Source organism: Lichenostomus cassidix, chromosome 3 (assembly GCF_008360975.1).
Source record: "Lichenostomus cassidix isolate B80296 chromosome 3, HeHo_3.0, whole genome shotgun sequence".
In the NCBI taxonomy this organism is placed as follows: domain Eukaryota; kingdom Metazoa; phylum Chordata; class Aves; order Passeriformes; family Meliphagidae; genus Lichenostomus; species Lichenostomus cassidix.
The window spans coordinates 14,249,759-14,265,395 of NC_139483.1; the positions used below are offsets into that span (position 1 = coordinate 14,249,759).

Consider the following 15,637-nt stretch of genomic DNA (forward strand, 5'->3'; position numbering starts at 1 on the left):
GCTTGTGTCTGTGCTTGCTCTTCAAATCTGACAGACTAGATAAATGTAGTTGTGTAATGAGGAGCTTTTTGTGCTTCCAAATGGACAATGTCTTACACATTCTGCATGTGTAGAGTTTGAAACTTGCTGTGATTTGTTGTTCTGGGTTTGCATCTGTGGTTTCACTGTCCAATAGTAGGCACTGCTCTGCCGAGAAGGTGAGTGTGGAGTGACTGTGTGAAAGGTAGGATCATCAGTCTGCAGATGCTTTGCATGCAAGGTTTTCCTCTAAGAACACGTAGATACTTCAGAGAGGCTCCCTTCAAGGTAAAGATGCTAGACAGTCAATAAAAACCTCTTGTCTCTAGAAGTGATGGTTAGTACCAGATTGGTGCTGAATTGTTGGCATTGAGTTGTGTTCCCTGAAGCACTGCAGTTCTGCAGCATTAAATTATGCAGGAAATGTGAAAAGACAGGAGCAGATTGAAGTGGCTCTGAGTCTTCTTCGAAGTATTTAAGGTTAGTTCTTACTTTGTTTAGAATTACCTAGTATATGTATGCACACATGCATAGCTCTTCTATGTGACAGGAGTCTTGAACTTTTCCTCCACCAGAGACAGGACCTCCTGTAAGTCCTTTGAGAGTCTGAGATATGAATTAAAATGTATTTTTCTGGAAATATTTTTCTGTATGTGGCAAATGAGAGGTGTCTGTTAGGGGAGGTTAATCTCTATGGTGATGTCTCAGCTTTGTTTACTTGTTGATTTCTGGTTATAACTGGACATTCCAACTACCGTAAAATATTCCCAGAATATCACTGTAGATAATGCAGTGCATCCATCTGCTACTACTGTCTATTGTCTATCAAATAGAAGTAAAGATTCATTCCATCATAGTTAGTCACTGGCCTGTTTCTCATCTTGTGCAGTATCAGAAATGCACACAGCACTGCCATGAAATAATTCACTGACTGTTAAGTACTACACTTCAAAGATAGCAGCCTGATTTGATGTCAGGCTTCATAGGTTTTCAGCCATGGTTTGACTGATGCACCAAAATCTCTTTGTGTTCCTTACTTGTTAGTCATCAGTGGTGGCATATGCTCTGACATCTAAGGGAAAAAAATATTGTCAAGCAGCTCCTGTGCAGTTGACAGGGTTCCTCAAGGTGTATTTCTCTGTAGCTTGCCTTCTAGCTGTGCTGGCTGCAAGTTTTTGAGTTCACAGGGTTTGAATAATGTCGCTGTTGAGCAGCTAGCAGAGTAATGAAGGCACCAGTTCTCAGTGGCAAGAAGGAATGCCCTTTATTGTTTTGATTTCATTATATATATAGAGTTTTCAAAAGTCACCCAGATTGGTCAGTCAGAAACCTTCCCTTAGGCCTGATTGGCCAGGCCTGCACCGTCCAGATCTTGGGACACTGTTTTTAATAACATCCAAACTTTATCTTTATTTATAAAACACAGAAAGGATTCTCATGGGAAAAGCCTGTGCTAACCACAGAATAATCCCGGCCCTTAGCTGGGAGCATAGAAGCCATGGGCTGTGTGTTTTCTTCCCAAGTTTAACTGCTGCCCAAAGCCCTTTTGGGGGTGGTGTTTCAGATGCACGTGAGTGGTTGTATGGCAGTGAGATGGTTTTGGTAGCTTTGGGTTGGGGGAGAAGGTGGCCACTCTATGAAAATTTCAGTTGCATGGTAACAAGTGTGACTGTATAGTTGTCAAGTTCAGTGAAGAAAAATGTGGGATAAGTGCAGTTAATAAAATTAAGGACTCTTGGTACTGAATTGACCTCCTAAGTGTTAACACAAGGTAAAGCAATTTAGATCAAACATTGGAAACGATGGTTCACTACATCCTCCTTTATTTTCACCAGCAATTTGTAGTAGTATTTAAATTCAAATGAGTTCATAGAAAATACTTATTCTACCCTTGCTTTACAGTAGTGATGTCTGAAAGAAGCAGCAGGTGAAAGAATATAAGCAGCAATGTCTTTTAAATTCTCCCCGCCTACTTTTGAAAGATGTTAATTCTTTAACTCATGAATCGCGTGGAGTGTGCCAAGATGGCAGCAGCCAGTTCTGGTTTGGCTCCAGGAGCTTCAAGCAAGTTTTTGAGTGCAGAGTTCTTGAACAATGTGCCATCATCTCATCCCAGATTATCAGTTAGGAGAAGGAATGGCTGTAAGCAAACCAGCAGGGACAGAGATGTGAATGTTGTTCACGTAACGCCAAAACACTGCACAGTCAACACACCAGTCTAAGCCTGTGTGAAAACAAACTCGCTGTGCCTCTTTGTTGTCTTACTTTCTCCTTTTCTACTCTTGCTTGCAACTGTGTCCTTGAGCTCTCCAGGGTAAGTCTGGGTTTTTCCCCCATGCTGTCAGTGTTTGAAGTGACTGACTTGGCTGCGTCACCACGTGCTACTGCCCGTTAAAAACAGTGGAACAATTGAGTAGTTTACAGGTGTGTCAGATTGGTAAATTCAGAACAGGTGAAACTCTGACAGAATGACTTGATGAAGGAAACTGAAACTGAGGTGATGATTACAAAGACTGACAGAAAATAGAGCCTGGAAAATAAATTCAATTTGCTGATGTTATATAACCATCCTAGTGCAGCCTGTAGATTCATTAGTTTGAGAATATACTTTGTAAGGGAGAGTGATTGTGTGTGGCTTTGCTTTTAGCAAATTGACTGTAATTTAGAGTGAAGGTGTAGGAGGTAGAATATATTATTACTCTGACTTTCTAGCTGGTGCAATCTTGTCTAGCAGGTGAGTTTTTCAGTGTGTTCAGCCAGCATGTGTTCCAGCATACTTCAATTTACGGTTCCAAATGTCCTTGAAACCATGAATTGGCACAGTAGCACTTCTTGACTTTATTTTTTAATTTTATTTTCATAAATGCTGAGAACTTAATAATATGAAGAAAAAATGGTTTATCTCTTTCTGTACCAGGAGGATATTCACAGATTTGTGCAAAGGTGGTGTACAGTGATAGCATAAGTATTACTTCATTCCAGATGAAAGATATGGGGTGTGTGTGGGGGTAGATACTATTTTGAAGATCACCCTTAAGTAGGTGGTACTTGCATGTAATTCATCGTGGCACAAACAGAAATGACTGGAAGAGTGTGAAATGGGATAGGAAGAATGGGAAAGAAGTGAATCTTGGTTCAGTTACCTTGGAGTTCTTTCTGAGCTTTCTCAGCCATGGGAGAGCTCACCAGGCACAGCCCAAGGGTACCTGCCTGGCAGGACCATGGCCTCTGCTCAGGTCACTGTGCCTGGGAGAGCTTCACTTCTGAACACAGATGGTTACCCCTGCTCTGCCACCACCCTAGCAGTGCAGATTCTGAAATCTTAATTCTCTTAAAAAGTCTGATGGAAGTCTTGAAGTTTGTTTTCCCTTCTTTCTCAGCTCTAGCAGTAAGGGATAAATCTTCTCCTGTGGCTCTGTAATCAGTGCTTTTATTTCTGTTATAACCACGTTTGAGCAGTGTAAACAAGATCATGCAGCCAGGCAGCAGTTTGTTTACTTCTTTATGCTGGTCTTCCAAGTGAACATAAATACCTCATTACCTTTTGGTCTTTAATGTGGAAAGGTGAGGAGAGAAGCAGCTTGAGTCCTCCTGTTCAAAATTTCTGCAAATTGCCTTTGAGATTGACCTCTTTGGATTTTTTTTCTGTAGATATAATTAAAGAAACTGAAAAGGAAGTATGATTCTATCAGTTACTTACGAGCATGCAATTTTGTAAAAACGTTGCTGCTACTCTAAAACGGTTTTTTGTTACCAATACCTTATCAGTTGCTCTCCCTTACGAAGACTGTTTATTTAAAAACAAACAGATGAAGACTTGGAGATGTTCCACTTGCCTGGTCAAGTGTATAGAAGGGCCCTAGGATGTTTTACAGCCTAAGTCTTCGTCAAAATGCACAGTAGTGGTGTTTTTCTCCTCTAAAACCTCTGGACTAGAAAGATGATGAAATGAAACTGAGTCTGACAGTTGGGAAGGAATGATGCCATGTATATATCATAGAAATCTAAGAGAAGGAGGGAGTTTCTATAACTTTAACAGGTTATATATTAGTACTTCAGATCTTTAAATTGCTCTGCTGAGGATGCTTTGACTTAACCTAAAATAGTAATTCTTCACAGCAGATTTTTGCTGACAAAATATATTTTGATACAGATTATTTGACAATTTAACATAAAAATCCCAGTGTAGAAAATATCCACGTTACTGTAGCAGTGTATTTTTACACCTGTATGGTTGAAAATGTCTGTCTTCCTGTCCAATATCATGGTGTCTGGGATTTTTAGAGCTGTGGAGTACTCAGCAGAGTTAAAATGGACTGAGGTTTTTGAGATGCTCATGTACTGCAAACACAGGTTTTATAGCAAAGCAGTCGTGTTGGAGCTTCAGTGAAGGCCAGTGGTGAGGCCTTGTAATAGGAAATCTGTAGGGTAAATACTTCACATCTTGGTTTGTTGAGTAGGAGTGGGAGAGCTTTTACCTGCTGAGAATGCAAGAGTGAAACAGCAGTTGAATTGTTCTCTGGTGCCTTCTGCCTGTACTGTATCAGCAAAGCCATGGTCATCTTGGAAAGAGCTCACATAGTCTGGAGACTCCACAAACTCCAGGCAACCTGTGCTGGTGCTCAGTCCCCCTCACAGTAAAAAAATGTCTCCTTATGGAAATTCTTTTCTAATGTCCTTCTAGTGCTTAGATGTTTTCTCACCTTATTTGTGTACAGCTGTAAGCTCACTGAACTTCTGCAGTGCTTTGGGCCAAAGAAGTCTTTGGTTTTGGTTTAAATATTTGAGCAGTTGTCCTGCAGAAGAGATAATTATCTATAAGATTATTTGTCATACAGAACTTATCTGAAGGTTTGTTGGCCATCTGTCTTGTTTGTAATATGATGCTCCTTCTTAATGTTAATACTCTATTCCTGCAGCCTTTTAAGGATATAGTCAGATGGCCTAAAAACCACAATAAATTAGTACTATGAAATGGCAGCTCTCTTCAACCAAGGTGTTTTAACTGGCTTAGCTTGTTGATGCACTAAGTAAAATTAGTTTGGCTAAAGGAGAGGTGTTTATCACTGCTGGTGGATCAGTGTGCTCAGAGCTGTTTCAGGTTTGTACAGCTGTGACTCTTCTCTCACAATGTGTTTTTGTGTATATATTGAATTTGTCTCCAGAAGAGTGCCTTGACAGCAGTGCATATGCACAGAGCTACATTTCTATTTTGTACATAGTTAACTTTCTATCAACACTAAAAATTACTGAAAGGGACAGGATCAAACTGTACAGGCTTGTTGGGAATGTAAGGGTAGAGGGTGTAGACAGTGCAAGTCATGGGATGAAGGGGAGCCTCACCATGGGGCAGCTTTCTTGACATCTTTTTAATCAGTCTTTCAGGTTTTTTAAATCTTGCTTTGGAAAGAAAACCAGGACATGTAGGTAAAATAACCAGGAAAGGAGTTTACTCATTCCCCTTTTTTCTGCATGTGTTGTGTCCACTGACTCTCCAAAGTGTCCTGGTCTGTAAATACATTGTTTTGTGTAGATATCTGAGAGAAAATATTTGAGGCCAATGGATAACGATGGAACTGTGCAGACATGGAAGGAGAAAACTGACCATCTTGATGTGCACCTTCTAGATTATCATTGATTTGTTAGGCATAATGAGAAAAGAACACTTCTTCCTCTTAAACCCTCCTTAGGTTCTTGTGGCCTTTTAGCATTGGGTTTATTTTTTTGATGGCTGTTTCAGTCTGTCTTTTAATAGCTCACAACATAGGATTACTGTGTGCAGTGAAGGGCTTTGAGAGTCTGGATGGAAGGGGCTGTGTTATTGGACTCATCTTCAACCATACTGTTTCCCTATTATGCTTTTTGCTGCATATGTTCAAACAGCTTTTGCAATTAATGCACATGATTTAAAAATACTTTTTTTGAATAGAAATTTGCCATACTGAGGCATAACAAATTTGTACAAAGTGTGGTGGCTCAGACCTTCAGAATGGATACAGAGTAAATGGCAAGAACCCCTCTCTGTCTGGTCTTAAAATGAGGGAATGTCCAGAACTTGGGAAACTAAAAATGAGAGCAGGTGCATGAGGAGGAGGACCCATTTAAAAAATGAAAAGGTCAGGATTTTGCTGTAGGTATACAGAAATACTAGACATAAAAGGCAGTGGAGGAAGAAAAACAACTCTGTTGAAAACTTTCAATATTTCTGGACAATTCAGACAAAAATAAAAATTAGTGTTTTCTTTCTATTTTGTGACTTATGCTTGCTCTCACATAACCAAGCTTACTCTGCCTGCTTAAACTTTATAGGCTCTTGATTTTGCTAAGAATAAATTTGAAATGGAAACAATAAGCATCTACTTCATTTGGCAGGGAGGAATCTAAGGCCCTCTTTTTTTTGTTCTTTAAGATGGGCATTTCCATATTGTTTAGTGTGACAGAGCTTTAGCCAAGTTGGGACTATAAGAAAAACAGTTGAGAGATGCTGAGAAAAGAAGCTAGATTTATTTTTAAATGAAATTGTCAGTAGTTGAAAATAGTTCCTCAGATACAGGGCATCATCTACAGTATTAAACTGAGTGTTCACTGCAAAAAACGTCTCATTCTGGAAACTTTTAAAATTATGCAGCCATTACATTTAACTACAGAATTTATCAGGAAAAATGTATCTGCAATTAGTGTAATTAGTTACCAAAAGACATAATTAACAGCCAAACACACAGATTTTTGCTCTCCACCACCACCCACACACCTTGACAGTTGCGGTTGCTGGTGTTTTAGTCTCTGGTTTTATCAAAAGCAGAGTTCCTGCGTTAAAATCAGTTCTGTTGTGCATTAAAAACATGTTTCTGAAGTTTGAATGCACATGGATTTATGTACATATGTATATAACAGCTCCTCACCATGTGAAATGACAGTGTTAATAGAAAATACTAATGGAAATTTAATAGCTACTTAAAGAAAGCTTTTAGAAGTTCATTGATGCAGCATTTCATGCATGATACTGCCTTTAATGGCAAAAATACATCATCAGTCAGCATCTGACAGCCTGTTTTCCTTGCATTTGGAAACAGGAAAGTTAAAAAGAGCTGAGTTGTGGGGTGGTTGGTTATGCAGTGCTGTGGAATGGTCTGGGTAACTTAACACATACAGAATTCACACAGTGTTTAGGTCTAAAAAAAAAGAAGTGTGTATCTATAAAAACAAACTTGGTTTAAAAAAAAAGTTCTATTTAAAAGCAGAGGAAACAAAAACAAAGGTAAAAACTTGATTAGTAAATCAAAACCATGCTATTTGGTTTTCTAATAAAATCAGGATGTAATTTAATATTCCCCTCCCCCCCAGATATACAAGAGCATACTTCTGGATTGGGGTGCTTAGGAGATCCTTAGTCTACAGGCAAGGAAGAACAGAATGTCCTCCCTGTGCTGCAATTTCCTTGAACATATAATACCAACACCTTCTTTCCAGCCTTCCTCGTGTTTGTTTTGCAACATGTGTTGGCAGTGGAAAACAGATGATCCTGTTCTTCCAATTTGTATTTAAATAATGTATTAATATTGTTAAACTTGGTAGAAAAGCTATTTATTCTTTATCTCCCAGAGTAGATGGTTTGAAAAATGATAGTCATTCTCTGTGTAGGATTTACTTTCTCTTGAAGCAGCTGGGGTTTAGGTAGATCCTTAGTCCTACAGTATTTGGTGTTGTCAGCAGTTTTTTATTTTTACTGTAGCTCTTAACAAATCTAGTTTTGAATCAGATGTTGACTACTGCAGTGGTGTTTTATAGTTTGATGACAGATTTCTAACCCGTCTTAATAACATATATGCTGGCAAATAAATATGGCCCTCCTGCACCCCGATGATGCTTGGCATTTGCTGTGGCTCCACACATTGTTTTCTCAGTTATTTCCCTGAAGCTAAACAGAGCCGTGCCTTCCTGCTCTTGACAGGCACCTTGGAGTTGGTAATTTAAGGAACAGAATAATAGGAACAGTTGCTGAAAAGTTTCAAAGTAAGGATCAGATAAGTCTGACTCTGCATGCAAACCATGCTGCAGTTAGGCTTGGAAAATTCAGCCTGACTACAACATACCTTAGATACAATATATTTTTGACTAATTCAAGGATAAATGCTTTCTTTCTTTTTTTTATGTGTGCATGTTTCTGGCATAGTAACACACATATATATAATTTTCATTAAATAGCCTTGCTTAGAAGTTCAAAAATAACCATATAATATAATGGGGGGGTCTCTGGTGAAGAACGGAACAATAATTTGGGAGGAACTAATAATTAAAAATTAAATATGACTGGAGAGGAAAAAAGTTTTCCATATACTGTTGCTAGTTGAGTTCTTGTAGTGGTGTTTCATAGTTTCTTTGGGAGATGTGTGTTGGAGTTTCTTTGGGTTTTGTTTGGTTTTTTTTCATTGCAGCTGTAACATTTGAAGTTGTGTAGAATTGATCGTAGTACAGGGCAGGAGGAGAAAGCAGCATACTTAACATCATTGTAATAGTAAGGGGAAATAGTCAAAAAAGATAGAAGAATTAATATTTTTTTCCTTCTGCAGTTTGCACAGTTGTCTTTTTTCTAGAAACAAGCCCTTGAACGTCCAAACTTGTGAGGAGTATTAGCACAAAGTGTGTTTTCCTTCCAGCTATCTGTCCAAGTTACAAGGTCCTTTTTTTTTTCTCTGGACCATTTGTTGTTTTGCTGCTTCTTCATAGAGTAATGGTCAGCTTGGAAACTTTGCTTGGTACAGTAGGGAAGAATGACAGCCAAACCCAGTAAGCTATAAAGTACCATTAAGGTAGTTTTCTTCCTCTTGCATCTTTTTTGGAGGAAATAATACTGACTGTACCCCCTTTGAACCCAGCACACAAAGAGAACCGTCTGGCCTTTCATCTTGGTTGCCTCTTTTTTTCCTTAGCTTTTTTGCCACTGCAAGACAGTTCCATGACTGCCTTTCCTTGTCAGGATAGGCATTCCAGAAGCTCTTAATTCTGAAACACTAAACCAGGAATTTCCTAAGGTTGATCAGAACTGCTCTTTGACTTAATGAGGTTTCAGCTGGGCCAATGTATTGATAGATGTCAGTCATGTCTGATAGAGAGTCCACAGAAGGCAGATGGTTTTGCATGGCAAGTATCTCCAAATCTGCTACTACTCTTAGTAGCAGGAGATACTTATTTTTTTCTGCCTGTGTTACAACAGTATTCTGCAGATGTGGCTTATGACAGTGAAATCCGTGGGAGGCTTTCATTTCCTGAAAATTGGGTGAAATGATTGTGCCCTGAGATGCTGTTTTACAGGGGTTATGCTTGAATAGTTGCAATACTCTTAATTCATAATGAGACTTGTGGATTGCTGTATTACACTTAAATTGTCCTGCTCTTTCAAGGGGAGCCATGTTTCTCTTGGTTTCCCATGGATCACAGAAAATCTCTGCAAATGGATCAGTTATGGACTGTAGAAAATCTGAAGTGTAAATTGTGGGTGCGTTAAGTGAAATCTCTGCATTCTCATTGCATTTACTCATTCCTGTACTGTGGGTTTGCCCCAAATTTTTTCAAAGATATCAGAAACTCAACTAGAGAAAAAATTAATAGTGTCATGTTCCTTCTTCAGTTCCAGCAGTGCTAAAGGAGGTGAGGCTGAAAATAATTTCTGCCGGAAGTTAATACAAAGAGGAAATTACAAACTTTTAATTATTTTTATGGAGTTAATGGTATCAAGAATATCCTGACTTAGTCTAATTAAAGAAGGTAAGATTTTGCTTCATAGTTCAGCTACTCTCTGCTTATTAGAAATAATCTATCCTCACAAATAAATATATCTTTTATTTTACATATGCTAGTTAAAACATTTTTCCCTTGAGTTTTGGAGGCCGGTTTTCATTCTCTTAATGTCCAGTCGTTTGACTGACATAATTGTTCATGGAAGTGACTTCTCTGGGTTTATTAATACTTTTTTTTTTTGATGGTTCATTTTTTTGGTTTTCTGCCTGTTTTGGTGGGGGGTGTGTTTGCCTCTTTTTTCTTTTCAAGTTCCAGGGACTGGTTCCACAATTCCTCTGTGTTCTAGTGACTTCGGTGGTGCTATTGGACGATCTATAATTCCCTCCTGTCTGAGAGACTCCTTACTTCCTGGTAAAGTCAGATTTTGGAACTTCCTGTAGGCCCCAGGGGTGTGGTCACAGCATTGCATTCTCACCTCTTTCTTCAGGCACCTTGAAGTACTGCCTGAAGTTGAAAGAATGGGGATTGGTCAGAAACATCTTTCTGGTCAGGATAAAGTGGCTATATTTGAACCCATTGCAGTGTGTTTTTATTATTCTCACTGGCTGTGCTCTTCTAATGAGATAAAAGTTGCTGTATTTCAGCCAGACAGGGAAAATTACCTTTGAGACTGGTAATTTGACTGCCCTAACAAAGGAAGCGATATGGCCAGGTAGAAATTTTAATTGGGTCCTAGTTGGAATCTTCAGTAAGTAGTCAGAATAGCAAAAAAAAAAAAAAATCAGTTTGTAGTAATAGTCCATTTTATTTAGTGTCATTCAGAAATGTAACAATGAAAGGCTCTTAACACTGCATTTCTGAACCTTAAAATCTACTAGGTCAGCTTTTTCACTGTAGCATCAAGGAACCATGCAGCAAGGCCACAGATTTAAAAGTATTGCTTTCTTAATGAGGAATGCACCTAAAAAGGGTTCCTTGTCCCTTCTCAATGGAAGCTTGTGAGAGCAGAAGTCAAGCTGCCTGTTAAGCAGGGAGGGAAGTTCCCATAATAATTCCACAGCAGCCACCTGGAGAGTTGTTGATTACTTTGCTAAATGTTACAGCTATAATACAGCTATCTTCAGTTTGGGAAAACAGTGTAATTAAAAAAAAAAAAAACTAAAGAAAAAAATCTGTTTTCTAATTCTAGTTTATCAGTTCTACATGCTAGTGCTGATCATTAGAGCTGCTTGTTTTAAGTTAAAGATCTTTTCCTTCCCTTCCTAAAATGAGGTATTTAACAAATAGCTCAAGTATGCAGGTACTTGTACAATTATTCTGTGTGTCTAATAAAAATGTGCATGTTAATGATTTTTCTTAGAAATTCAGTCTTTAACCTGATGTTAAATGTCTCTTTTGGGGGCATGGTTGTGGAAAGAAACCAGAATTTTTCTTCAAATCCTAGTTATCTTTGCTCCTGGGTTCTGAAAAGGAAAATATTCTTCATAGTACCTGGAGGGTTTGTCAACTAGCATTCACACATGTTTTTTGTGCTAGGTGGTTTTGGACTCTGAGCTCCCCAGAGAATGAAGTGTAAAGATGTGAATAGTTGTTTGTGACTGATAATTTTTTAAGAAATATAGATGAGGACAAGTTTTGGGCTTGAAGCCAGTTTATCTTTCCCAGTTGTCTCCTTTTCTCTTAGACTGTTTTGTGCCAGCTCTAAGAACTGAAGTTTTTGCCTTGCTGTGTAAGCCATGTTGTCCTATGCAGCATTTTGGGGGTGCCAGCTGACCTAGCAGACCTTTGAGGAAATGTTTCCTCTCTGTCTGGTTTGACTGACCTGTGTGAAGATTGTTGTAGTGAGCTTCACAATGTGCTGAGCAGGAGAAAAGGTCTGATTCTTAGGATCTCATGGAAAATAACTTTTATGTAAGAATAACACTAAAAAATAATCTCAGCTTCAAGAAACTCTGTGTAGGTAGAAGTAGTTGCTTTTCTTCTTGTAGAAAATACTTTTAAATATGTTGTAAAATTGACATGAGCTACTGGATAAATACAGATAGAGTGTGAGCGTCTGATCTATTCTTATTCTTTTTAGGCCATCATGACTGCATGACCTATTTCCAGAGAGAGTAATAAGATGTCTTATTTGGGTATTGGTGTTTAAAAGCTTAATATGGAAATGCAGAAAAGGTGCTATTGGATTCTTGGGGTGGGCGGTGATGTGGTGTGTGTGTGTGTGTGTGTGTGTTTTAAATTTTGCTTTATAAAACACTGTGACTAAGCATAAAAGAAATAACTTTCATATGGGAAAATTTCAAGGTATTCCACATAATTTTTGTTTATCAGATAAACTGTTACAAGTTACAGTGTGCTTGCATATTGTTATATATCTTTGGTTTATTGTCAGTAAGAAATTGTATGTGTATTTAAAATATTCTAGTAGTCAGTAATGGTTATTGTGTCTGGTTGTTGCTTCCCAGAAGGCAGAATCTCTTTATTCCATATGGCATTCAGGAAGTCTGATCTTTCTGTAGGCTTTAAGAAAGCATACATTTTTAATGTTAGGTCTGTCCCCTTTCCAAACTCTGCTACTCTGAGTAGCAGTTCTGGCTTGGAATCTTTTTCTTGAAGGGTCTCTACCAGTTCCACACAGCTTTGTCTCCATCAGAGGTTAATCCTTTTTGACCAGTGCCATCAAAACCTTATAAAAATGGCAGCATTTAGATTTTATTGTACTGTGAGCTGAGCTGCTCTGGATAGTGCTTGAAAAATACTGCTGGATTTCTTTCCATAATATTTAAAATATATCACCATATTTATTAAAATCTTAGGTTAGCAGCAAATGAGTTTGCAGCTACTTCTTAATACATTTTTAACATTAAACATAAAATGCAGTAGTTACGTACATGCCTCATGTTTCTTACAGACATTTTTTTTTCCCCAAGTCCACTGTAGTGAAGTGGAACTTGACTGTAAAGGACCACCACAATGCTCCTGCCTTGAAGACATGTTGAATCTTAGCTCAGTGAACTTTGCATGTCATCTTTCTCAGTTTTGTAGGGGTTTTGTTTGCTTTGGGCAGGGTTTTCTTGGGTTGTACTTGCTTTTTTGGTTGTGGTGGTATTCCTAGCTAGTGTTTTTCTTTCTTTTCAGAGAGGTCCTCAGATAGCTCTTGAAACGGAGACCATTTTCTTTTAAGAGCAACCTTAAGCCATGCAGAATTTAAACTAACCCTTAAATTCTGCCTGGAATCAACGGGAAAGCCTCTACTGGTGTGAGAAACCTTTGCTCTGAGATGCAGAGTAAAATGTGGAATTTCTGTATTCAGCATCTTTCACGTTTTGGTACTGTATCTGCTTTCAAGTGTCAGCCACTTGTTAGGAATGTTTTCAAGGACGCAGGATGAGTGTCAGTCACACTACTGATATGTGCATTTATTTTACAGCTCACTCCCAGACTTGCTCCTGAAAGAAAAATGGTGGGTGGGTGTGTTCTGCTTGGTTTTTGGGCCGGCAGTTTGTTGCAGAGATGTTACTGTAAAGGCAAACACAGAACTGCCTTGTATTTCTGTTCTGTAATGAATTGGCATTCATTGTTAGGTCTGTCTAACAAGGGAGACGGATACCTTCCTCTCCCTTGAACTTGTGTCATCCTTTCTTCTCTGTTGCAATTTTGAGCTAATCCAGAAGTGGATCCAACCAAGTAGCTGGGGCTGTCATCTCACAGGCTGGAAGGATGCCTTATCTGTATTCTGCCAGATTTACGGCAAGATTTACTCTATCCAGAGCAAGTGAGCTATATCAGTTAACATTTTAGTTGCTTTACTCGTGTTTTCCTCTAGTTATGAAGATGGACAGTGTTGGGATTTTTTTGTTTTAATAGTTTATTATTTCATACTGAAGTTGTACTGGTTCTACTTAAAACACTCTGTAATGAACTCTTGTTACTATTAAAATTTGTTTGATAGGCAAGATGAATCATGGCTTCATTGAAGTAGGTTTAGTATGGATTAACTTTATTTTTCAGAGCTGCTCTTCTAAGATCTACTCCTAGTTTGATACAGATATTTCTGTCTTAAAACTGGTTGGTTATATTTCTCACCACTCTTTTCCCCCAGCCTGCAGGACCAATTTCAATATGGTGTTTGTTTTGTTCCTCCTGCCACATTTGGGGAAGGTACAGAAAACCAGCACAAAAATGTGATGTTGCAGTGTAAAAACTTACGTGATTAAAACCTAGATTAGTATATGAGTTGCCTCCCTTGGCAACTCCCTTGCCTCCCCTTTTTTCTTTTTTACTGATGAGTCTGTTGCAGGCATGTAAAGCTTTTCCCTTTTACATTTTTATTTTAAAGAATATATCAACCTTACAGTTGTCTATTATATTTATACTTCTGGAAATATTATCTGAACACATGTAAAAATGAAACCACACCCACAACATCTTTTCCAAAAGATGTGTACATTATAAATTTTCTCTAGAAGTGACCTCAGTGTGTATACTTTTTTTTTTATAAATAGCTCTTGACAATGCTTTGTCACTTCTCTGTAACCTAAAATGTTTTCATGAAATAAAAGAAGTCAATTGTGTAATTTTATTTTTTCTTTATTTTAATGTACACACTTCCACAGCATCTGTGGAAATACAAAGCAGTCTTGACAGCAGTTGCCAGAATGGCAGATTTATTTTCTTCTTCTTCTCTTCCTGGAAGTATTTGTCCTTATTGGTCTTTTGTGGGTCTTAAAGCTTATGGTGTTACAGTACGGGTTCATGAGTCATTTTGACCTATCAGATGAGATGATTCTTAATTGAAATTTAGGTTTTGACCTGTCAGTGTCACAAAGTTCAGTAAACATGATTCTATTTGAAATTATTTTATCTTACTATACAATATAAGTGGTGTAAAATATTCGGGTAAATATTTTTATTTGAGAGCAGACTCAGCTTAATTTAATCTCTTAAAAACTGCAAACATATTGACTTGGTTAAAACTGTGACAGCATCTGGCAGTCATTTCAGCAGGTGTTTGTATGATGATATTAATATTACACACACACTCATCCAAATTTGTTTATTGACTTTTATGCTTCTATCATCAACAAATATGATTATAATGCTTTTTATGTATGTTATTGCCTGATACTGTTACACTTTAAAATAAGGTTTTTCAAAATACTTTGGAGGCACTGAGCTTCTGTATTTTAAAGTAGGTATTTCTGCTGTAAAGCAGATGTATATTTAAGTGTTTTTTAGGGAAGGGTTTTCAAAATAGCGCTCTTGGAGTCTGTTTTAAGAGTTTTCTTGCCCAGGGAAGGGCAATGGGCAGTGTTGAGGAAGTATTACTTTGTGAGCAGCATCTCTCTGCAGGCTCCCAGTGTAGCTGTTTTAGTCTGTTCAGGGCTTATAGGGAGCATCTGGAAGGATTAAAACCAAGCACCAAGGTTACTGCTGTAAGAGATCACTCAAGACCTTCAGGTTTCCTGGTAGCGTTTCACTTGGCAGTAACTACACAGGCTGCATCTGGAAAAACAAGATCGCTTGTTGTTCCTGAAGTGTCAGAAATCTGTGCAGAAGCCCCTCAGAAATGTGGCAAAAACTGCTGGCAAGAGACATCATCCAACTCTCCTCGCCGTGGTTGTTCCTCCCTAGCCCCACAGCAGCTGTGTGTTGGCAGCAGGGCCACGCTGGAGGATCCTGGTTCCCGAGACACTGTACCCCCGAGCCCCTGAGCCTGTGCCAGGTGTGTGCCATGTGCAGTGCCCAGGGACTGCTGCTGCAGGCTGGCATTGCTCGCCAGTGCAGGGCACCTTGGCACACGTGTGCACTGGGCACCATCGGGGCAGTTCTTGCTTTCCCCTGCTACCCTTCCGTCATCTTCCTTGCTGTTCAGATAGAG

General features: G+C 38.6%; 1 protein-coding gene and 1 long non-coding RNA gene across 3 annotated transcripts in view; both read left to right on the forward strand.

Moving 5' to 3' along the window:
• The window catches only part of FBXO11 (F-box protein 11), a 71,799-nt gene that overhangs the window by 17,015 nt on the left and 39,147 nt on the right, over positions 1 to 15,637 (forward strand). The gene's annotated exons all lie outside the window — the stretch shown is intronic.
• Positions 5,800 to 10,927, forward strand: LOC146439115 (uncharacterized). Its single transcript, XR_014850680.1, has 2 exons — positions 5,800 to 10,205; positions 10,267 to 10,927. It is a non-coding gene; the product is annotated as an uncharacterized LOC146439115 (long non-coding RNA).